This window comes from Drosophila virilis, chromosome 2, assembly GCF_030788295.1.
Source record: "Drosophila virilis strain 15010-1051.87 chromosome 2, Dvir_AGI_RSII-ME, whole genome shotgun sequence".
In the NCBI taxonomy this organism is placed as follows: domain Eukaryota; kingdom Metazoa; phylum Arthropoda; class Insecta; order Diptera; family Drosophilidae; genus Drosophila; species Drosophila virilis.
Window position 1 is genome coordinate 31,308,665 of NC_091544.1, and position 26,122 is coordinate 31,334,786.

Here is a 26,122-nt window from a genome sequence, read left to right on the forward strand (position 1 = left end):
TATACAATCGAACCAAAGCATCATATTTTTCAAGAGCACCTAGCTTTATACAATGAGTTTGTCCAAACATCAGTTGGATACCCATCCTTAGCTTTTAAAAAGAAAAGTTTCAGCTCTTGGCTGCTCTTGAGAGATACAATTTATATGTTAAACAATAAAATTGCATTAAAAATTACCATAAAATGAAATGCAACGGCGAAAACACCAAAATTTCAACGTTGACCGCATCGAAAGGCTGTGGAACGACCAGACGCAATGCTAGTTGCTTCAGCAGCTCTCTCTCTCTCTCTGCCTCTTTATGTCTCTATCTCTCTCTGTCTCTCTCTCCCAATATCTCTCTCTTGGCACCAAACAGCAGCCAAGCGCATTTGTATTCATTAAGGAATTTCCGCAAGTTTTTCAAGTTTTTTTCCTGTTTGCCTGTCGCGCCGCTTCCCTTTTGCCTGTCTCCTGATCCTGCTCCTACTTCTGTTCCTGCTCCTGTGTCCTGTCTTCGCCAATGTCTCTTCAGTGTCGTCTCTGGTTGGCATTTTACTTCTTGCACTTTTGCTTAACATTTGTTGCTTTGCGCCTTTGCCTTTGCCTTTGCCTTCGGTTCCGTTGCTCCAACCCCCCATCAGCAACTCATCCCGCAGCTGGCATGGTTGATTAAAATGTCAAATGCCGTGCATATTTTAAATGCCGTCGCACGCCAGCGAGCATAAAGCACAGAAATAAACCAAGAAGCGGCCCAAAAGAAAATTTAAAGCCAAATGGCCAAGAGCAACAGCACAAACGGGGCAATTAAGACATGAAAAAAAAACACAGAAGAGAACAATTACCTTCGCGGAGTCTAAGATTGAATACCCTTCTGGACATACTTTGCTTGTAAATATGCGAGAATAATTATAAATTCGTATTTTTCAAGTTTAAACAAAATATCACGAAATATGAACTCGACTCTTCTCTTTTGATAAATATCAAAAATATATGTATATATATACATATATAGATTTATCCTTCTATGTGTATAATACTGCAGTACTAAATTAAAATATCCTTTGCCGAGCTGTAATTAACTCAATGCGGCACAGTGGCATGTGGTATGCGGCTTGACAAGACGCATGCACAATCATTTTAAATGAGATATCAAATTTTGCTTAACACTCGACTTTTTTTCAATGTTTTATTTTATTTTTAAAACTTTCTTGTTTCTTCGCTTATTTTAGGTTCGCTAATTTATGCAGGACAACAGCAAAGGCTTTAATTAATTACAAACCTCACAGCCTTGAGGCTGTTGAAATTGCGTAGGCATCGCCCCCAAATGACTTTATTTACAGAATACAAACACAAATGTGCTGACAGCACTTACACACACACACGCCTGCCTGTCATCGGTTATATTAGCAGCCTCATAAACAGCATTGTGTTAATATCCAGCCCAGTCACGCCTCTTTATTGCTTGAATTTGTTTTTGTGCAAGCTAAAATTATCAAACTTTTTTTTTAATTTCTTTTTATTTGTATTCTTTTCTTTTGTAAACTGTTCTAAAATTACTCGCAAACTTTTAATTACAGCACCCATTTTTACCTGCCCGCATTGTGTCGAACTTTTGCTTTAAACATTTGCGATTGCATGCAATTAGTTGGAATATATTTTCTTTTTAATGGCATCAAATACTCAAGAACCCATCAAGCTAGCGAATATCAATGGCAACGACGAAACTTTTAGCCAGCAAATACTAAAATTCAGTCAGTTTCTATAGAAATACTTTGATATTCGATTTCAGCTTTCCACCTGATGCAGACAACAGGAAAATCAGAAAACCATCAGACAAAAGCCAAAAAATGTTGCTGAGGGAGCGAAGTTAAACAATGAGCCAGAAAACTGCAGGTAAGAAAATCAACTTGCAGCTATGTTCCACAGTTGACTACATAATTGCGGCAACTTGATTTATTAATGATTCCCAGCAACCAGCTGAAAGTACTATAGAATGCAGCGTATTGCAAGCTGTGCTTAAAGTTGCATTCAAATCTAGTAGGAATTAAATTTTATGTCGGTTCTGTTTCTGTCAGAAGAATTTTGATGAAAGAAAAAGAATTTTGAAATACTTTAAATTAAAAAAGCTCAATTAAAGCATTAAACTTTAATATCTTAATTGTTGCAAACTTATCGTACATGTTTACATTATTACTAACTTTGTTAAAGCTCAAAGATGAATTGTGCTTAACGTAAAAGCTTCCGCGAGTTTCAGACGAGCAATTGCAAGGCTAGTCTTAAGTAAATATTATTTTAAGCTCTTCATATAATATGATGCCTTGTATGTTTTTAAGAGCTTGTAAATGCTTTAACTGTAAGCTTATTTAATATTCAAGTGAGAATGATTGCATTTCTTACACACAGCTAAGCTGACTTACAACTTATAGAAGGCCTCTATATGTATGAATTTACGCCGGATATTAAAATGAAATTAAGCCAACCGTTCTTAAATTACGCTAACTGCAATTGCATAAGTTTTGTCATTATCCCTTTGGAATTGCATACCTGAAAAGATACAGAAAAACATATAAGATTAGTAAATAGCACAATAAAATTTACATTAATATTTTACAGTCGTACGAAAGTAAAACTACAAAACAAACTAAAATTAAAGCGAAAACTTTTGCAGCGACTTTCGCAAAACGAGGCGCCTAAAAATGGCTACCAATGAGAAAGTTTTTCTTATCAAGTGTAAAGCGTTGCCCAGGCGAGAAAGACAAACTGTTGTTGTTCTTATTATTATTGTTGCCTGAAGCTGCGCAGCGAATGGAGTCGTAGATAAGCCCGGCAGTGTGGCACAAACCAGGACGACAAATACTAATTTTACAAGGAAACGACAGAGTCACAAGAAAAAGAAACTTGTCCAAAAACTTTGGGCTAAAAAAAGATGGAAATTATAGAAACAGCTAAAGCGAAAGTTAAAATAAGTCGTGCGGAAAATCAAGCCGCTGATTTTGCCTTGCGGCCACATTCGCTTGATATATTAAGTTGTTGCGAATCGCTCAAATTAATTGCCGAGCCAAGTAATTGCCAAGCACAATGAGCATTAACCAACACCAACAACAGAAACAGCAACATCGCAAATAACTCGCTCCAGATTAGCTTGCGCCGCACTCATAATTCATACGCCATGTTGACAGGCAGCGGCAAAGTTTGTGCTCTTGGCCAATTTAATGCAAGAATGCGTCACAAAAGTTATATTTCGTGCAGCAAAAAAAATGGCACATTAATGCTGAACAAAAATCAAGAAACTAAACAAAACATTTCCAACTGGATATACCCTGCCTTCGGTGTAGAATAATTTATGTTTAAGCACAAACGATGTAGCCAATCGATTAAAATACTTTGCTAAAAAGGCATGAGAGGTTTCTGAACCGATGGTTAAGTCTCGGGCTTAATTTAAGAATAAAAATGTTGATCTACCGATAACTATCTATATATCGATAACTATCATTATTTTATTGTATAGCCTCTGTCCACTGGTTTCAAATTTCACATATTGGTGTTCCACCGCTCCATTTTAGGTACTCTTTTCGAAATTTTGCCATGTTTAAATTCTAAAATCTGTGGGATTACTCAAATTCTAAATTTCTTATTGAATGTTGCCGCTTGCCTTCGTTGATATATCAGCTGTTTATGTTTACGATACTTTACCATTTTTCACAACATCGATAGAAATCTCGATTAATCATCGCAAGAACCACGAAATGTTCGGGGCGAATTTAAACATTTCTGAAAAATGTGCCTTTTTTGAAAGATATGTGAAATGTATTTTTTTATGGGGAAACGCACAGGTCGCATTTCACACATTTGCCAAAAATGTGACATTTCATGAAATGTGTTCAGTAGACAGGGGCTATTATTTACATTTAATTTCGATTAGCAATGGATTGGATTGGAAACAATTGATAAGTTATAGATATGAAAATTAAGACTTTATTAGGAATAATTTCAATTCGCATCCCCTGTAGTAAATTAAATTTGTAAATACAATATAAAGAAATCGCATATTTTAATCCGTCGATAAAATATAGATAGCTTTAAAAATCAGTCAAGAGCGCACCGATGCTAAGATAAGGCATGTAATTTGTAGTGTTTTAACACCAGCTTGAAACCTATAAGCCCCTTTGCTCATTCGTTAGCTGGGTATATGAAAAAGTTAAGACGTGCACGATCATAAATCACTTGAAATATATGCGAACGGTGCTGCTGCTGTTGCGTGTGTGTGTGTGTGTGTATATGCGTATGTGTGCCGGAAACACGTCAGCATGTTATGCACCGGAAGCTGATATACGTCAAGAGCTATGTAGCAGCTGCCAAGGCAGCCAAGGATATGTGTGTAAGTGTGTGTGCGTCTGGGGCGTTGCATACTATAATGAGGCACTGATTGGTGCATGAGAAATTGCCATATAGAGTGAAGTCTCTTGTTAGGTTGCATGCTATTTATGCTGATTATTTTAGCCTGGTCTAAGTAAATCAAACAAGTTGACACTTGGTCAGGCCACTTGGACTATATTTGGGACGCATGCAACATGCAGCATGCGACAAAGCAGCAGGCAGCTCATAACTTTGCCACTTTATGTGGCACCAGCGTCAAGAACTTAACCCGCATCCTGCCACATTACACGATGCCACTTTACCTTCTAGCGGAGACGCCGCTGCTTAACCCATTACAATGTGCGACATTTTTCTTAGCCACACCCCCTCGCTCCCCTCACCTTGTCCGCCTGCTTGCCCTCTATAGAATTTGCAGCATTTTTCAAGTGGCAAGCGCTTTGCTTTCTGCTTGTCTGCCGCTGTTCTTGCACTTTGCATAACTTTGTTGCATACTTTTGCGTATATCTTTTGCACTCTTCTATCGCTCGATCTAGCTGATATTGCCTTCTCGCTTGCACACTGCCACATTATGCATTATAAATGCATAAACATTGTGCCTGGCGTTTACTTAATGCTGCCATAACTTAAACAAGGCTAACAAAAACTAAAATAAAATATACTCTGATAAAAATAAACTGTCATAATTTTTATATTTTTAGAAAACTCGAGTTAAGTGTGAATGTTTGTTGAGTTCGAGTACTTTGCTGGCGACTGTGCGAATACTTGTTATAAGCACTATAAGTCTGCAGTTGATGACATAAAGCGAACGTGGCTCCTAAGTGCTAGATATTTATAGTTTTCGTATGAAATTTCTTGGCACATGACAATATATCTTAATAACAGCCCAATTAATTATACTTAAAAGTTAAGAAAAACTTGTCGAAATTGCTTGCCGCTCAATAGAGCACTTTATGTTAATATTATATTAGCTGTTTCTGAACACTCACAAGTTTACAAATTGAACAACAATTGTTGCTAAATTTTTAACACAATTACCACACATTGTTGTGGGCGCTGCTGGCGACAGCAAAAGTCAAGAAAAATTGCCCACATCGGACGAACATGTAAAGCAAAATGATACTTCAGGTGATATTATATAAAGAATCCCTAGAAAAAAATAATAACAAATCAATTAGCCAGGCAACAAACTTTCGACAAGCAAGCTAAAAAACTACAAAATTCAATTTTCATCAAGTTGCATGCGGCATATACGTAATCCGACAGCTAATAAATATAACGCATACGCCGTGAGTGACTGCAATAAAAATCAATATTTGTTGCCTACGTTCACGCTACTTGTGATATATGCAATTTCATGCATCGATTGACTTAGCAAGTGGAAAATCCTCTCTAGTTCTTCTGAGCCATCAGGCTCATTTGCATGAAGCCTAGGCAACAAACCGTACCCGATTCACTGACTTGCACTGATTGTTCCGTTTTGCACGCCGACTAACTCCGCCAGGTAGAAGCTCTATGTAGGTCGCCAATTGGATTTGCAGGCAATTAAAATCGACTTAAAACTGCTGCGCGCGGCGCAAAATTTTCCTTTCGCAATGCATTTTCCCCTGTTACACTTTTTCCAATTGCGTAATCTGTTTGTATTGCCTCGCAAGGGGAGCTGTGGCGGACATGGGGTGGGGATTTATTTACGAGTATGCCTCGACTCACTTGTTACACCCGCATTATGCGCATTAACTGGGTAATTGTACCAGCTTTGCAGGGCTTAAAGTGCAGCTAGCTTGTTAAAATGAAAATAGAAATGAAAAAAAAGATCACAAGATGTTTGCTCTGGGACTACGACTTGCGTTGGCTAAGTAAATTCATAATCCTTTGAGTGTGTTTCCTTAAATAGAAATTTTGTGAATGGTATAAAATTTAATTTAATTAGATTTAAGTCGTAACATGGTTTGAGATTCATTTTAATTACTCTGAGAGTAAATATCTATAAAAAATATGTAAAGACTATCAAGCTTCTTGGGAATATTAGATATGAAAATATAAACACTTGGTATACGCGTTTTATCTTCGTGGCGAAAAGAGCGCTAGCTGGAAAAATACTACATTTTTATTTTTATCTTCAATTTATTTTTTAGGCGATACATTTTATTCATCTACAACAAACTATTGGGCACTTGCACATCTATTGCATCGCATACGAAGGCGAATAAAATTATTATTTTGTTGACGTGGACTTACTCCTTAAGTAATTCTGAGACATTTTTTAGTCCATCTTACATTAATGCGTCCCACTCTGCTGCATATATATACCCAAAATCAGTGTTGTACAGCGCCAAAACAAATCCCATTTCAGCAGAACATGCAGAACAATCTGATGCATTAATCCGACAGCTGCAACAATTACAAGAGTTGTTACTGTGCAGAGCTGCCTGTACAGGTGCACAACTATGGTGTTAGAGTCAGCTGTCATATGTAGATTGTGTGTGTGTGTGTCTAACTGTGGAGTCGCCTTAAACTCAGTGTGGCTCGAACAATTTGGCAACATTGACCCAAGCGCATAATCGTATATGTCAAGCTGAGCTACTGGCACGCACTGCAAATGAGGCTAACAATGTGCCGAGTGTGTGTATATGTGTCTGCATGTCAAAAGTGTAATTAATTACTAAATACGTGTTTGAAATGCACACAGGAAGACACACACACACATACACCCACACACATGAACATTCATCTGCGAACTCACTAAACTCTGCGTAAACTAACATTCGCACTTCAGCAAGCGAATCCTTAGAGAAACTTGAGTAGTTCCCAGACGCTGTCTCAAGTGTGTGTGCAAGTCCGAATGTTCATGTGAGTGTGTGTGTGAATGACTTACAATGATTATGTTGCAAAGCAGCCGCCACGCCCACTGCACTTTGACTTTCTCGCACAGCCCAAAAAAAAATGTGTTAAATAACAAGTTAAACTCAAGTAGCAAAAGGCACTTGTCGGACTTATAAATGACTGTGGCACTTAGTTATGATACGCACGCTCTCTCTTTCTCTCTCGTTGTCTCTCTCTTCCTCTCTCTCTCCCTTTCTCTTTCTCTATCTTTCTCTTTTTTTCTATCCATCTCTTTCACACTCCATATACCTGCTCTAGCACTGAAGACAAATGTCGGAAGACATTCGAAATATGCTGGTAATTATTTTGTTGAATGTCTTTCAGGTTTTGTCGAGTGCGAAAATTTATTATATAGCTTCTGGGCTGCCTGGACAGTTATTAATGTGCAGGTTAGTTGGGCGACACCCAAAGACATTTCATAAAAATGACTTTAATTCTATACTTCATCAAAACCAGCCACGCCTCTAAAATCAGTGCCAAACTTTTTGCCCAGCTAAGCTTATTTTTATTAATTATTTTATTTGATGGTGTTACCATTAAAATTAACCTTAAATTGACAAAAATCTTTGGCATTAATTTTAATAAAATTTGTTAGCATTTGCGAAAGGCGCAGCTAAGCAGAAAATTAAAATAAATTGACTGCGTAAATACAAGTAATAACCCAACGAAGTAAATATCATTTACAAATCGTTTACATCATTTATATCATTTACATTTACTAATACAAATTTATGCAAAAATGTTTTGAATTTAAATTTGAATTTTCTAATAAATTTAAAGAAAACCTAACATTTATTATTTTATATTATATTATACTAGCGGGAATAGCCGGGCCTTGCCCGTGGCACGTATGTAATAAAATCAATAATAACAAAAAGCTTTGAAAAAGATTTTGAAACTGAGCGGACGATAAACAAACAACTTTCTTGCAAACGTTTTCCACCATTTTACCACTGTTGTAGTGGAATTTTCCAAATCGATGAAACACGTATTCATTATATTCTAATGTAGAGCTTGAAAATAAGTTTGATGCAAATCGGACACAACCTTACATTCTCGTCTCAAATGATTATTTATGTAGATCTATGGAAATAAATTTGAGGGCGAAAGGCCACCCACAAAATCTTTGACTCTCATTTCCGTCAAGGAAACACCCCTGATATTAATTTCAACAAAGACCTTTGAAAATGATTTTGACGCCGATCGGATGGTTACCAAAAAACTTTCATACAAACATTTTCGTTAATTAACCACTGTTGTGTTGTGGGTGGAATTTTCCAAATCGCCAAAACACGTATTTATAAAGTTCTTATGTAGAGCTCTGAAAAAAAGTTTGAAGCAAATCAGACAAAACTTAAAACTACACCAAAAAATTCTTAAATCGCATTTCTACCGAGGATGCTGTGAAACACGTCTCAAATGATTTATCATATAGATTCTTGAAAATGAGTTTTAGCGCGAAACGTCATTCAGTCAGGACAAAAAGTTTTATATCTAGAGATTATTGAGTATTTCGATGCTAAACTATATATTTCATAATAATTCTTATTATTTTTCCAACAAATTATTTCCATATATATATATATATATATATATAAGCACAAATACGTCCTTCATTTGCAAGCTCTATATCCTGACAGCTTATGACATTTCTTTTGTTCGCAAAACTTATTTAATTTCCTTGGAACATATGCCGCCTGTTATCGGTTATTATTTTTCTATTGTTATTTATAGCTTTATTATACTTTCCTTTTTGCATAACTTCAAATCGCTGTCATTTGTTGTGCACGTCGCACAAGGTATGCAACAATATTTGAAAGCCAAAAAAAACAAAACGAAAATAAACTTGGCTAAATGTCAACAAGAGTCCAAAAAAGTTTTTCCACTTGGCACAAAACTTTAATCGCTAACCATTTTCCCTCCCTTCTTTAGTCTTTCACCTTTGTGCGTAGCTCGCCCTCTGTTTCGCTCTCTCTTTCCGTCTCCTCTTTTCTAAGCTGCCTTTGTCAGAGGCAGCTTGTTAGCCATTTTTTTCTTTAGGCTGTCCCCACAAAACACGTTACCATGGAAATAAAAGGGAAGCTACCAATTTTTGCTCAAAGCGTTTGCACATGATTTAGCGGGAATTTGGAGAGCTGTGTATGCTTTTTGACTGCTGCTTTTGCGGCCTTTGATACCCTCTTCTCAGAAAGATATATGGGGCGTTTACATATTTACGGACGGACTGAATAAGCCCTCTACTGTTATGGAAATGAAAGTACCCTTTCCCTCTCAGTCTCCAACTCTCTCGATTTCTACAATTATCTTTAATATCTACATGAGGGATTTGCTGCCGATGTCTCACTTTCCGCTTAGTTCTCTTTCCCTCTCGCTCTCTCTCTCCCCTTCTAAGGAAAATTCTTATCTTTCAGCTTTAGGTATACGTACTTCTTACTATACTATCTCCAGATCCTCCTCAATTTCGTAACAAATCTATCACACAATTACAGGATATCTTCTAGTACGCTATACACGTATATCACAATTTTTTAGGTTCTTTCTTTTTGATCTGAGTTGTTTTTGTATTTTTTTTTTTGCACTTTCATACAGCTGTCAAATGCACACCTGTACGTGTATGTTTGGGTGTGTGTAAGAGTGTGTGTGTTTCATATTCTTTTGCGCAATATGAAATTAATGAAACTTTATGTTGGTCGCTTACAAATAATTCCCTGAAAATTGCAAACTTTTGATTTCAGCTCTGTTGAATGTGTACAGCAAAAGTTAATTAAAATATTTAATGCATAATTTGATAATAATTTTATGAATTTATTTGCTTAAAAAAGAGCCTTTATCAAGAGCTATTGAAAATGAAAACCCCAATTAAATATTTAAATAATTAAAATTGTTAAATCAACACTCGCATATGCCTCAGTTGTTTTGAGGTTTTTCATGAAAAGCGCAAACGCCCTTTAACACTCAACTCCCAACGAGTTCGGCAGGCTGAAAAGTTCTTCAATTAATTTGATTGAAAATGTTATGCAATTAACATAAAAGTTGTTTCACGACTTGCTTTGTTGTTATCGCAAAGTGTTTTGTTGCCGCTTAAGGCCTGATTGTAATGGACAAGCTGACGTTTATTTTGGTTATAGAACATTATGTCAATCACAATAATGTTTTTCGGCCAACCTTTCAAGTTCTTAATGGAAAACGAAAGCTCCCGGCAACAAAGCAAAGTGCTCTGATGTAAATTTATGCAATTTGAACATGTCTTAGTTCGTTAGGAGCCGACAAATAGTCTCTGATTTATTAACATTTATGTTAATTCTAAGATTGTCACTTTACAGCTGTTTTACTGACAGCAATGTTGCGTTCTATATTCAAGCTTAATTAATCATTTATTTTATGAGCCAGATTTCTTTGCAACGTTTATTTAAATAATGTTATTTCTAACAGTCGCTGTCATGTTCAAGATCTACATATTCTACAGCAATCTGCTACTCTGTAAAGTTCGCTCACACTGTTAACCCACACTCAGATCTACTTCGTCTATGTAATCTCTTACAGCCTCTCAGTGCAGCTTCTTCTTAGTGTTAATGCGCACCAAATTCTTGGTCTGCTTTATATAAACTTTAACAGCAAGAAGCTCTCAGCTTATGTATTATCACGGCCATTAACAGCAGTATAACCATGTTAGGCGACTGCGAACTGCTAACATATTCTGATGCTATAGATGCTCTGCTGTCTCAAAGTTATAAGCTTAAAACAAAATGTTTCTACAGTTTTGTTGCAGTTATTGACAGACCAAAAAAACCCATTTCGATATGAAGTTTAGTTAATATTCCAGTAACACCTTGCAGATGTGAGCAGAGCAAAGCTCGCAAAAGTCAGCAAAAAATAAGGAAAAATAGAAAGTTTTGCGCACCTGTAAAATACGAGACGTGCCAGAATTTTACTTTGTTATTGACAGGACTACAGTTCAGCTCCTCCCTATAATCTGTGGAGGGGGGGTGTGCTGTCAAAACCAATGGCATTTGATACAAAACACGGCGCAGTCCGCGAGGTCGGTTTTAGACGCAGGTTTTGAAGTGGAAACTGAAAGGCCTTCAAAAGAGAATGGCGCGTGTGGCCCATAAATGCGTCATTGGCTCATTAGTAAATGAACTGTAAATGGATTTCAAAGCCTGTCAAACAATATGAACCCTTGCTAAGCGCACATACACAGCTGACTCTGGGCCATACCCATTCAATTATCCCCTTGAGCAGCGACTTTCAATGAATTTTGAGTTCGGCATTTGAAAATTAATCTGCAGGGTATGAACTGGGGTATGTGGAGTGATTGGAGCTGCCTTGAAAGGAATGTCAAAATTGCAGGATGTTACTTTGTGGTTGCCAAGATGTTGGATTTTGCGTCAATTCGATTAATCAGAATAATTGCTAAAGCTGGGCTGCGGTAAATATTGGAGTAAAACAAATGGAACTAAAGTAAAATCATTAAAAAAAAAACACACAAAATATATGTAAAAAAAATATACCAAAAAACTATTTTAGGATAACAATATTTTAAAATAACTATTATATGATTAAAAGACGTTTTTAAAAAGAATTTTTTTTTTTATAATATTACATTCATCAACATATAGTGTTTTTGAGATTGGCTTTAAGCCTCGAATACTTTGAATACTTTGCGAAGGATCAGTTATTCAGACGTGAATCCAAACGCATTTGTTCAGTTCTGCATTTGTTAAAATCCAATTACATATGCAAATTACCATCCCTGCCGGCATGTCAACAATTTTCTTAGCCTCTGGTCAATCAAATGCACAAATTTTCATGTTAACCCAAGTCAAATACGTTTTGTGACTGAACTTTAGTTAAATACACGTTGCTTATATGGCATGCACAACAATGGCCGGGCAACCCGCCCATTAAACACTTAGCATACACACCACTTACTTAGCTGAGTGGGACACAGCCCACAGCCAGTTGACCGGGCCGACTATGTCTCAGGACTTGACGAATTTACGTCATTGAAACTCGGAAGCACATAAACTATTATTAATGTTAATCACTGTAATCGCATTAAGAGCAAAGCAGACGCCGCTGCTCAATTACGCACAATTGTGGGCGTGGCCGTAGGGCGACCTTTGTGCATATCGTGTACAGTTAGCTGTTAGGTAAGTGGACACAATGTGTATTAATTAACAGCACACACACACACACACACACACACACACACACACACACACACACACAAACACACACACACACGCACTCATACCGCACGCACACAATTACACAAAGTGAAATCAATTAGAGCTACAGGTTCGGATTTGTATACGTTAATGCTACATAATAAAATCTCGAATTTATTGAGCTTAATATTTATGAATTCTTAAAATAAATGATATATTGTTTTTTTTTTTAATACTTTATCGTATATATTAAAAAACAATTGAAAAACAATTATAATTAAATTTTAGTAAAACTACAACGGCTAATATATAAAAAATTTAATCAATGAAAACTTCAGCTCTCAGAATGAACTTATATAAAAATTTAAAGGCATTGTGAATAATACATTATAAAATACTTAAGTAATGGATGCATTATTTGAATTATTACAAAAAAAAATAGAAAAAAATGGAGTAAAAGAAGGTGCAGCACTGAATTATGCCGTAGTCTCGTCTCTAAGTGTTTTATTTGATGCCTTTAAGTTACGAGAGCTTCTAAAATGTAGATATTAATGCCGTATGATTTAAATACTCTACAAACTTGGGATAAAAAAATAAATAAGTAAATTATTGGGTCCTGCAAAATTCGTCTTGCTTATAATATATTGACTATACAATAAATTGATATTGATTTCTATGGATTTACTGAAAGTTATAGATGTTTTTTCTTTTTTAATTTACACTAACTTTTGAATAAGTTCTTATGCATAGCACTCCTTATACGTACATCATATGAACGGCATGAAAGTCGCGAACATACATGCTGATATCTATTGTGAACTCATGCACAACCCAAGCACATATAATTACCTTTAATGGCAAAAAAAAAATGTCTGCGAACTTCGTCAAGTCAACGATCCGAAAATAGGGGCTGGGAGAGTTGGGGACTGCGCCGTCAAACAATCAAAGCACATAAAAAGTAGAATTTTTTTAGCTGGCGTTTAAGATAAATCGCGGGAGACAAATAAAAGAGCGCCATAAAACGTGGCTTATTTTAAGTGCAGCGCGACATGGTTCATGGGCTGCTTTTTGTAGGTCTATTGCCGGGCACGGAACCTAACCTGATGTCATGTGGCGTTATTAACGCGAGGACACAGTCAGTGTGTGAGTGTGTACGACGGTGTGTGTGTGGGTTCATATAATGGCAGACATGTCGCTGGCTACATTTTTGGCCATGGCCAGCTTAATATTTGCTGCTACGTGTTGAACATGGAATTTAATTTCTTTGGTAATTAATTGCAATCGTGTTGGCATTACGCTTAATGTTCTAATTGGACAAATAGGTATGGTGTGAGTGTGTGTGTGTGTGGGACTGTGTGTATATAAAATTGTTTGGCTTTGACTTTGGCGTTTTATTTGACAAGTCAACGATGTTAATGCGAAATGCAATGCACGCTCAATTGATTTTATGATTTGCCTAATTGTCGCAGGAGTATGAAGCCAACTGTGTGTGTGTGTTTGTGTGAATGTTTGTTTGCCTGTGGTTGTATGTGTGTGTTTGTGTGGCCCATAGTAGGGGTGTGTGTGTGTGAGAGAGTGCGAGCGGTTGGGCATGTGTACTTTGTGCTTACATGTCATCAGTTCATTGTACTAATGTTTGACACATCAATTGGTTTGGGAATTCAATTAATTTAGTTTCCCGTTGAGCTGGCATTTAATTAAATTGAATTTCCTGGGATAGGGTAGGTGACTATCAAATATAATGTACTGGCAATTGTTACCAACAAATAGGAACCGATTAAATTTGTTTTACATAAACTGTCCGATCAAACTATTTTCGATCATTCAAGTTCATATAAGTTTTCACAGGTGCTAGTTTAAAGTCTAGACTCGTTTCTAAAATAGACGATGTACCATTTGCTTTACATCAACTTAACAAAGTGTTAACAAGCACGAAAATCTGTTAAGTTTAAAAAAAATTTTAATTCCATTTGTATAGTTTTCTCTACAAATTCAGATTTCGCTATTCCTGCTACTCACTTTGGCTAGTACTTATAACTACGCCTGGCAAACTGTTTGCTCACAGACAAGACCACTTGAAATTTGACAAACACTTTCGCTTACCTGCAACGAGAACGAAATATAGATAAAAGAGCTGTGTTAAAAAATACTTTGTGTGTACAAGCAAAAAATAAACAAAAAAGTAATATGATACTTAAAAGAAGAGGAAAAATAGAAACTGCACGCGGGGCAGCTGTCGTTAAAGGAGAGCCTCACAAAAGCCTATTAAAAACAACAAGAGGATAAAAAAGGCACAGGATCCCAGACGCAGGACAACACACAATATTTGTGTAGGCGTTAAAACGGCTGACACGTTTGCAGAACACAAACACCAGGGGGCGCCACTCATTACGGCGTACACTAAGAAAATTTACGTATTAAACGCAAAAGTTTGCCGGCCCAAATTAAAATGTACTTTCCAAAAACTGAGAAGATGGAAAAGCAAAACTTATTAGAATCGGACATCATGCTTATATAAAATAATTTGTTGTGTTTTAGCATATTTCAACGAAATTCTGTTACCACCATATCCTGGCACAAAAGCGTAAACACTCATATCAGCCACTATATCAGTTTAATAGGAACAATGCGCTGTAAATTGTGTTGCACGGGAAAGGACTTTGTGTAACTAAGATCAGATAATTCTATTTTATGTAGGCCGTATGCCAGCCATTGTATTAAATTTACTGCATTTTAACAATACAAGTTCTGATTTGTTTTAAACGCATATATATTTTTTATTTGTTTAAAAAAATAGACTGCACAAAATTGGCTAGCTCTTAAAGGTCTTAAAAGAAAAACACGTAGCTGAGGTAGGACCCAAGTGTAGAAGTGGCAACGAGAAAGCAGCTACTTTATGTTTCCTGGCCTGGTTTTCCGGCTGTGCCAAGTCGGTTGACCGCAAATTAAATTAGAAGAAAAGCGAAACGAGAACGTAACAAAAATAACGAGTTGTAACAACAGCAACAAACAACAACAGCAACTGGCACAACAAGAGGAACAAGCGGAAAAACCACAGGCATCCCAAATGCCTGGTATTACGGAAGCAGAACGACAAGAGCCGAGCACCTAAAGTGGAGCAGGCCAGGCCAGGCCAGAATTAAAACAATAGATGCAGAGAAGAACTGGGCTGCAAACAAGTTGGCAACTCTGCCATCCTTGAGCTTAACTGGATAATTACGTAGATGTAGCTACGTAAGCTACGCTTACGTAAAACAGACACTCAATAGACCTGCCCTAGGTAAACCATCCAATGAGCTGGTGAAGGGGAAAGGATTTCTAATTCTCGATTAGCAATTAGTTTTATTTTCAATGTTGTTTTTTTTTTTTTTGAGCGGTGACCAGGACTACAACTTTGCCAAGTACTTAAAAACTTAAGGAATGAAACTTTTTTTCTACCTCTACATTTATTTTTGGTCTTTTCTTTTTCTTTTTTTGAGGCTCGGCTGTTTTTATCTAATGGCCCGAAAGTTTTGTGCGGCAAGGCATGAAAAGGGTTTAGGCAACTTTTGGGTTTTCTAAGAGGCTTACAAGGCGAACCCAACACAAAATTTTGTACTTCTAATATTTTTCATTAGAACGAAATATTTCGCATAAGAATAAGTTGGGCTTAAACCATTTTCATATTGATAATAAATGACTTGTAAAAGCGCATTAGGCTAATTACAAAAGGAAGACATATGACAACAAGAAGTGGTAAATGATAATTATAACTTGAAATAATTAGTCAAGAGAAAAGGGTAGGTTAATAAAGATTGGCATAAGTCAAATGTAAATATTTGCTGAGGCAAAGCTGAATTAATTTAACAAAGCAAAAAAGGCTTACAAACACAAAATATTTAAACAGTTCGATACTCTAATGACAAGAAATATATGTTGTTTTTGTAGCGAGACGCCTTGTTAATTATGAATAAGTATGAAAAAATACATTTTTTGATTACTTTTTTTTTAGTTTTCAATTTATTATTATTATTATTATTATTAATCAATTGCTTTGTAAGAACTAAAACTAAACTAAATTGGGTATTTTTTTTTTTTTGTTACATTTTTCCTGCCTAAAAAAGAGATAATAGTCTTTGCCCCAGTCAAGCTGGCGTATAAAAAACAGCATAAATATGCCATGCATAAAACAAACACAACACAAAACACACACACACACACACACATTAAATTCCATACACAATGATAAACAAAAACTAAACATTGGAATAATTTATGCTGGCGCCAAATCTGCGTCGTCGTCTCCAACTGTCCCATTCAGCTTTCAAGCAGGGAGCGGAATTCATTAAAATCAAATAAAAAGCTGCTAGAAAAAATCTCAAAAAAAAACAACAACAACAACAACGCGTCGTAATCAGCCAATTGTGAAAAATGTGTTAAGCATATGCAAATATACTACAAAAAAAAAATAAAAATAAATAAATAATAAAATAAAGCGAACAATAAAAACGTCACTAAACCTCCGTCTGACGCTTTGAATCACAACAGCAAAAAAGCTGCCTCCAAATGTTGCGACAATGTCATTAATTTTGTTGCTATTATTTATTATTTTATTTATTTATTTTTTCTCTTTTTTTTTATTATTTTTTTTTTCTTTGATTTGTCTTCCCATGATGACAGCGCGAAATATGTTTTGCAGCTTTCATAATCCCGATTGCAAATGATAATTTATCTCAAGTGAATGCGTTATCGAGCATATGTGTGATAAAAAAATATTTGCGTGTAGGGTTTTTGGTTTCCAACAGGCGTTGATTTTTTATTTCTCGTGTGGTCGGATCGGATCGTATCTGGCTTCTGCCTTTGTCAGTATGTCGCGTTGTTAATAAATCATTTCATTTATGGCAGCCACGCAGTCGCTGAATTATTGGCGACAATGTGGTAGCATATCAGCTGCCACCGCTGCTGCCACAGCTGCTTCTGGCGCCGCCAACAACCAGGCGAAAGATATAAATGATAAAATTGTGGGCCGTATATATGATCGGGCTTCTGCAACATGTGTCGCGTTGAAAGAAGTACGCAAAATACTTAATGTAGTTAAAAAATGGTAATTGGCAAATTTAGCTAAACATGAGATATAAAGTGTGCAATACACTCGATACTTATTACTGCATTATATGCACTAGACGACTCTACAAATGCGAATGCCCATATTTTGCATAAACTCAACACTATAATCTTATACAAATTGCTACGCGATGCTATTTGCAATCACCTAGAGACTATAATTTGATACAACTTGCTACTTGATACTTGATTCGTAGAAACTAAACACTAACAATTTTAAACAATACTCTTCCTATATGAACTAAAGACAATAGTTGTATAAAACTGCTTATTGCAGAAGCTTTTGTAGTGAAATTTATAGCATATGCTACTTGCTGCAGTTATACTTGTTATTTTGCTATCGTCGACGAATTCTTAGTGAGGCAATGGACTTTGTGTTCACGAGTTAGTGCATACGCAGTAATAGATTTTAATTGTTAGTCTAAGCATCTAGAAAATTAAAAGATATAACTGTGAATTTAATTAGCCATACATTGTGAATGTAATATTAAATGCTTTTAAATATGGCCCATATGTTTTTTTCTACTCACTGAGTCTGTCTACAACTAAAACACACATTTAAAATGCTTTCTCGAAACTCTTTTCCTGGCCCTTAGACTGCTTAGATCTTAAAGCAAATCATCTCTAATATAGATGAACTACAAATATTGACTATATTATTTATGTCAACTTATGAACTTAACCACATTCGAGCTCTGCAATGAAATATAACAACTATGAAGGCTGCAATTAGTAGCCACAGCTGCTGCTGCACATGCACATGCTGTGTGCCCAGTTTGGTTGTGCAATTAAAATATGGAAGAAGAAATTTCCACTTTCAACTTTATTGTTTTGCCCACGAAAAAGACAAAAGCCAACATATTCATGCAAGGAACAGTACATATATACATATATGGCCCTGGTCATTATTACAATTTCAGCACTTGCACTCAACTTTGTACCCAAAATATAATCCCCATGAAAAAAGGGGGGTGACCTCTGTAAACCCAAAAAAGAGCTACAAAAAATTACCAAAAAAAAAACGAATAGCTGAATAAACCATACCAAAATGCATGCAAATGCATGTGTATGCATGTCCGTGTGTATGTGTGTGTGTGTGTGTGTGGCAAGGCGTTAACAACAAACCACACTTTGCGTAATGGTCTGTTGGGTGGGTCTAAAGAAACGTATGTACATGCGGGCGCACATGTGGCGTATGTGTGATATCGTGTTGACTTTGCCAACAGGCACCCACATACCAATTCGCTTTCTTCTTCTTCTTCTTTTTTTTTAAGTACTCGCATGCAACTGAATATGTGCATTGTTTGTTCACACGCACACACACAGCCGTATATACTTTGACCTACATGTCAGCTTTGGGCACGCACTCCGTCGTCTAGTTGCCAGTCTTGATTTTCATTCGAGCCGCATTTCCCTGCGGCCCTAAAACGAAACCATTTTCTTTTGCAGTTTAACAAAATGGAGGTCATGGCTTCCGGTTATTAATTTCGTATATATTCTAATTCGTTTCTTTTTCAGCAAATTTCCCTTTTTTTGCGCAACAAGGCTATGCGCGTATTTAGTTAATGGAAATTATTCGAAATGCAACATTCTGGCAGAAGACAGCCAGCCCGAGAAAAATGCACTCGCTTGGAAAAACAAAAATTGAATTTTATATACGCCTAACGGGCATGAAAAGCAGCAAAAACAGAAAGCATCTTGAATTTCAGCTAGCTTTAGCGCAAAAATTCGCGTACATTTTTGGCAATGCAAACTGGGAAATAAGGGAGGGCATAAATAAAGAAAAGCGATGCATTTAATGGCAAAAAGCTTATATAAATATTTATGTATTAAGCTTTTGCTGACTGTTTGATTGACTGATTGAGGATCAACTGCCGAGCTGCAGCTGAAAGCGCAGTAATTGCATTTTTATGACTTTAAGAACAACTAAGACGAGATTTCGGAAAATATATTTAACTGGGGGACTCCTACTTAAGAGTTCTTGAAAAATCATGTAAGTTAAAGCTGAAGAAGAGAGCCGGATGTAAGTTTATTTTGCATCAACTTCACGACATTTTAAAGAACTTAAACGGCCATAAATGGATCTGCATTTTATATAAAAAATGTAATTTTCAATATAATCAAAGCATTTTCGAGTTTTAAATCGCACATAAAAGATACTCGGCTAAAGCAATTGTCGCTCACAAGAGTGGCTTAATTCAGCTGTGATTAAAACTGAAAATGTTGCACCTTTTACTTATCAATGCCACGTGGCAGGTAATACAATTAACCCATACGATGCCATAATTTGCCAGGACACGACCTTTAGCTGCTGATAAGGTTGCTCCTTAGCCAAAAGCCCAAGCCGGAGCCTTTTGCCTGTCTGGGTGAGCGTTAAACTAATTTTCTACGACTGCACATTAAATAGAATTTTTGGGGGTAGTTAGCAGCGCCCCTCAAGCCAGGCATCCCACTCCTTTATTTGTTGAGCTGCTTGCGCCGTGGCAAAGGCAATTATGTATGTAGTTATATATATATACAACGGATGGTATATGCAGGGGGCGTGTGTAATCCCAAATGACGCCAAACTCAATCTTGGGCTTGGGCCTTTATTAGAACATCCACACAAAAGCCCACCTTATCAATATTCATAACTTTGTAGGGGCGAATGTGTTAGAAGCTCGCAGCTTTATATAGCCATAAAATCGGTTCAAAGATTTATGCTTAAAGTTCTGAGAAGTTCAAGTTTTCAAAGCCCAAAATCTCTAAGTGTATTGATAAAAAAATAGCAAAGATTGTGACATATATTACATACATTTAAACATTGGCTTTAATGTTAGCAATAGAGCGAGTCGGCGACAAAGAGGGTGGGAGAGACGAGGCTGTTGTTAATTTAACGCGCCGCTTCAACTTTAATCTGAGCACAGAAAAAACATTGAATCAGCATAAAATGCACATTATGAATAGCAAAGCCAAAAAAGCATTACGTAGAATTTTATTAATCGCAAGCCACCTTGGCTGTGCGCCAATAGAAATTTACCTTCCCCTCCACACACACACACACCCTTGGAGCAGCCGGTCTTTGTGTCAGTCTGCCCAATTCCTAGCCTCATAAAATTAATGGCCAACGCCTGGTTTACTACCGAGTCGAAGAGCCGAAAAAAAAGAATTACGCAAAAAATTTGCCTAAACATTTTCTTTCTTTTTTTCCCCGGACGCGTAAAGCTTGGGATAATTTTATAGACCCGAGCGCCTTAACATTTTGATGGGCATCATAGGAAACTTTCCGTTTCGGCAAATTCCAGTTGCAGGGCCAGTGCACACACATTTTCAACGTGATTTTTGCGTAAAATGTGGTCTCATACCATGCGGTATCTGGCTTATTTAGTCAGCTGCCTTAACAGATTACAAACGGGGCCAGCATGTCGGACAGATTTTTATAAGGTGGTTTGCCAAGGGCCCAAATTGTGAAGCTGTCAGAAAGGACTACAGGATTTGAACGAAGACCATGTAATAAATATGATAAAGTACAGAGTACAAGTTGATTTGCTGAGGAGAAAGATAATATTTAGGCCTCGGTTTAGAAATCGGGAGGCCAAAGATAATATTATTGTATGGTTTGAAATTATTCTTCTCTTTTATTAAAATTTAATTTTAGAAATTTAATCAAGCTACATTCTTTGTTTAATATTTTGTATGATTTTTCTTGACGCAAGATATACTTTTGATCTGTTTCAACTAATATTTGTTTTTGTTTTACTGTTGATATTTATTTAACGATTTTATATTACAATTTTAAGGCTGAAACATAATCATGTTGAGTAGTATTCTGAAAAGAATCAATCAAAAAATATTATTTAAATGTATTTTATTTTCTAGGATTGCACTCCAAGTTTGGATTGAAGAGTTAGTTCTTGACCTACGTATTCCCTATTTCCACTTTTGCATTTCTATATTTATACCCTTGCAATGAAATGTGTAACGCATAGAAGCAGACATCTCCGACCCCAAAAAATATATATATTCTTGATCAGTATCAACCGACGAGTCGATATAGCCATGTCCGTCTGTTCGTCTGTATGTTTCTATGCGAACTAGTCCCTCAGTTTTAAAGGTATATTAATGTAACTTTGCAGACGTCCCTCTTTCCGTTGCACGCAGCATATATGACGAAACCAGCTGGATCGGAACACTACAAGTTGTTGAATAAAAAAAAACATTTTGTTTTTCAAGATATCTTGATCAAGCTCGGCATCTATTAGTTTTACTACACTCCTCATATATATGCAAAATCTAATTAAGATCGGACCAGTATATCATATAGCTGCCACAGGAACAATCGGTCGAAAATTAAGATGTTGTATGGAAAACTTTTTTTCATTCAGGATATTTTGCTTAAACACGGTATTTATAGATTTCACTATGCTCCCTTCATTTTTGCAAAATCGTACAGACTACTATATAATATATCTGCTATAGGAACGATCGATCGAAAACTAGGTTTTTGATTAAAAACCTTTTTTTTATCAAGATATCTGGACCAAACTCGGCATTAACTCTTTTCCCTGTGCTTCTTGTTTGGCGTGCCGAAGATAGCCTTTCTCGGTTTTATTCAATTTTCAACCCATAACATTTACTTAAGCTGTAAAATTCTTGCAACCGATTTATATTTATATTCTAGCTATTTTTTACGTGCATTATACTTCCCTAATTCATTAAGCTTAAGTGTTGCCTTACTTTTCCATAATTTTATGAAAATTCAAACTTTAGGAGCTCTAAAAAATTGTTTAAACAATAAAAACAACTCAACTTTGGACTCATTACTATCCAGTTCTCGAATACAATCCAAAGAGCAGCTGCTCCCGAATAGCTCGCCAGAATAATGGCAAAATAAATAAACAGGGGCAATTACAATGGTTATCGGCAATTAAAGACACTCCTCGCCAAACGGAAGCCCCGCCAGAATGCAAAAATAAAAAATGCAAACAATTCAACGAGTTGAATGTTTATAAGGAACAAATTTAATGCGCTCCACTCGCCAAGTTCTAATCATCCACTGAATGAGGCATGCAACAGCACGAAAAACGTAGAAAAAGAAAAATGGAAAGGGGTAGAGAGAAACTAGGAAGCAAACTTGTCGTTAATTGCAATACAAAATGCTGCAAAGGGCGCACATCACAATTGCCTGACTATAATTGTTGCACTTTATGCAGTTTAACGCACAGCCAACTTTTCAATTGTTGCGACATTTTTATTGCGTAATTTATGCAACACCATAAAGTAGTAATAAAAGTGTGCGAGAATAGAAGATATCCTCTAATAATTTAATAATATGCATACTCAAGAGAAGTGCGTCTTTTTGTTGGGAAATTCAAGTGAATAAATTGATATAATTGAAATTAATATTCGCTGAAGTTCAGCAATTGCGGGAGTCTATTCAATTTCTTGGAAGATGCACTGAGGTACTCAGTACGCACTTATTAAACTCATATTAAACTTATTCTATTCATATCTAATAGGTCGTGAGATAAAGGATGGACAGCCAGATGGGCAGAACGAATCAACTATCTAGCCTCTAGATTCCGTGATCAATCAATAAATTCAAACAAAATTCATAGATTACTTGTGATGTGGCTTAACTACGTAATATATAATAATTCATTAAATTCGATTTTACTAAGTAATTCAGAGACCTATAAATTAATATACAGTCCACTGCGACAGTATGAAATCCACTTCACTCCATCGAGTACCTTTTATCAACGAGAATATATGTGATTCGACTATTTGAGCTATGAATGTAGGCCATATAGTCTAGTACTTACATCAAATGAAGTCTGCAAATGATGGAAAGAACTCACATAATAAGAGATCCAGAGATATTCAGTCCAACAGAGAGTATTCAACTTACAGGATGGAAATTAACTTATATAATTGAATATACCCTCATTTAGAAGCGTCAGCTCTACAAGAGGTATACGAAGGGAGAATGAACGTGTGACCGATCGCTCCGGGACTGGACGTGCGCTAAACTGGCGACAAAAAGTTTTGCAACTTCGAATAATGTACAGAGCACACACAAACACACGCTCACGCACACACAAGCACATGCAAGAAACAAGTGGCAGCCAGAATTTAGGCATGAGAGTGTGCTTGTGCGTTGCTGACATTTTGAATTAAGTGTAGTTAATGTTGACAAACGTCAACATTATGAGGCCTGCCTGCCACAACAGAAACAGCAACAGCAAAAAACTGAAAAAAAAGTAGGAGACAAAGAACAATGCCGCACAATCTCTAACCCACTCGGATGCCACAGAATGTGCGGCAATGTGTGGGTCTCTGGGGGCCGCATTGAAGTGGCATTAGGCGCTTGATTGATGAATGTTTAAGTGTTAGATTAAGATAATCGACATTTCAATAATAAAATATTCGAAATGGAAACGATGCTCGTTGAATACAACGGGGGCGGCATAAATTTCAGTTGAGTGACGTGTGAAGTTGATTTAACGCATTAACGCGATGCCCAAATTGAATTCTTGAATAAAAAGACTGTGCTGAAATGCGAATATACTGGCTATCCTTGTGAGATTTTAGTTATAAATTATGAAATTTTATGGGGGTCTTAATAACATTTTATTAGATCAAATTACGTAGAGACTTCGAGATGTGCTTGGGTTATGGCTTTAATCAAACGCACCTAACAAATTCTCTCAAGCCCAAATATCAAATTTAAGCTTTCTATCTAAAAAAAAATTCCTGAGCTACGGCGCCGACTACTTGCAAATTGTAATATTTACTTAAAATACAATTGTTTATTAAATATCTAATTCAGTTCAGCTAAGGACTTTTTAGCCTATTTGGATTGGGCACATAAAGAAGTTTAGAAAGTTTAGAAGTTTCGGATCTAAACTTTTCCCCCTAAATAATTGCTAAATTAAAATAATTTTTAAACATTTTATTAATACATACTATATTGTTTTAAGCTGTATTGTATATTGAAATAACTATACATGTATTTTTAATTCTATCTTATAAAACTGCATTAATTTTCAACAGGCTACATTAAAAAGTGCCTGAGACGAGCTCTGTTTTTGGATTTTTTTCAGCTCTGCGAATTAATTGTAAGCAACTGGGTCAACAACAATTTGGCTTTTTTGACACTTTAGTTCCTGGTTTTGCTTATGCGAGCCACTGCTCTGCAATTCAAATGGCGACATAAATTAGAAAAATTGCATACAAATCAACACCAAAACCCAGAAGCAGCATGAACCCATTGTAACGCATGTAAAATTTAAATGCAATACAAAGCAATTGTCACATTAAAATGAATGTTGTTCTGGTTGTTGTAGTTGTTCTTGTGGTTGTGGTTGTTATGGTTGTTGATTATATGCAGTTTGTGCGCCTAGTTTTTAATGTATATATATATATATATGTAAGTCTGTGCATATATAAAAAATAAAATGTGTACACATATATAAAATTGAAACATTTCTATGCGTCACGCGGCATTTGCGGCAGTTGGTGGAACGCTCTGGGCCCTGTCTCTGTCTCTGAACTTGCTTGGCCCTGGCTGGGCTCGGCATTTAACAATCGCACAGCTCAGCGTATGCGGGTTGGTGCAAGGAAATGCACCACTAAGTTGCCAGACTAAAGAATACCCTTTATTTTGGTAAATTAAAACAAGTACAATAAAACTTAAGATTATATAACAATATCCATACTTAATGTATTTCTTGCTAATTAAACATGAAACACTCTAAGCTTAAAGAATTAACTATATGAAAATTGCACAAAATTAATGTTGTTAAACCATAAGCCTCCTTTAGAAAGTGCATCTTGAAGATTGCTGACCATAAATTTGGTATGCCCTGCCTGCTCTCTTCTAGCAACAGGGTATTAAGCCCAGCGATAGATGGAAGAGAAAAAGAAAGAATAAAAAAAAAAGAAATTAAAATTGGCATGGGCTGCCAATGAATTTTGCACTGGGGCAATGTCAATGCACTTTTCGTCGTCAAATAAAAATAGACAGCGAGGGGAGAAGCTGGGGCCCAGCTAGAAATGTATTCAATCTGCTTGCCTAACTCCAAGTGGGCAAAACACTTAAAACTGAATGGGCAAATTGTGTGGAAATGCTTGTTAAGCAATGGCAACTCAATTAGCTAGAAAAAAAAAACGTTTTGCAACTTTTGAAAAAAAAGTACAACTATAAATAGAACCAAACCAAACTGATGAAAGAAAAGCGCCAGGTAAGCTATATAAATTAAGGCAATTAGAAGTTAGGTTCAGAGCTAGATTTCAATTGGAAACACATAATTATCTAGTTGATATTTGCTGAGCTAAGATAAAATAAAGAAAAGGTTAGTAAAATTGTTTTGAGAAAGGCGCCAGCCGAGCGCCTGATCAGCTAACTGGCCATTTACAATATCAAAAAACCCTTTAACACTGTCCAACAAAATTGCAGCTGATTAAAGTCACATTTCGTATGCAACAGACAGCTGCACAATTATCTGGACTCAATGAAATTAACAATTTTGGGCTTACAAGAAGAACAACAACAGAGTCTTACAGTTTGAAAGACATAAATCGAAACGGAAAATATTAAGGCTGTGTGTAGAAGATGTGTAAAAAGCATT

General features: G+C 36.2%; 1 protein-coding gene across 2 annotated transcripts in view; it reads right to left on the reverse strand.

The window, feature by feature from the left end:
- The window catches only part of Hs6st (heparan sulfate 6-O-sulfotransferase), a 105,740-nt gene that overhangs the window by 61,975 nt on the left and 17,643 nt on the right, over positions 1 to 26,122 (reverse strand). The gene's annotated exons all lie outside the window — the stretch shown is intronic.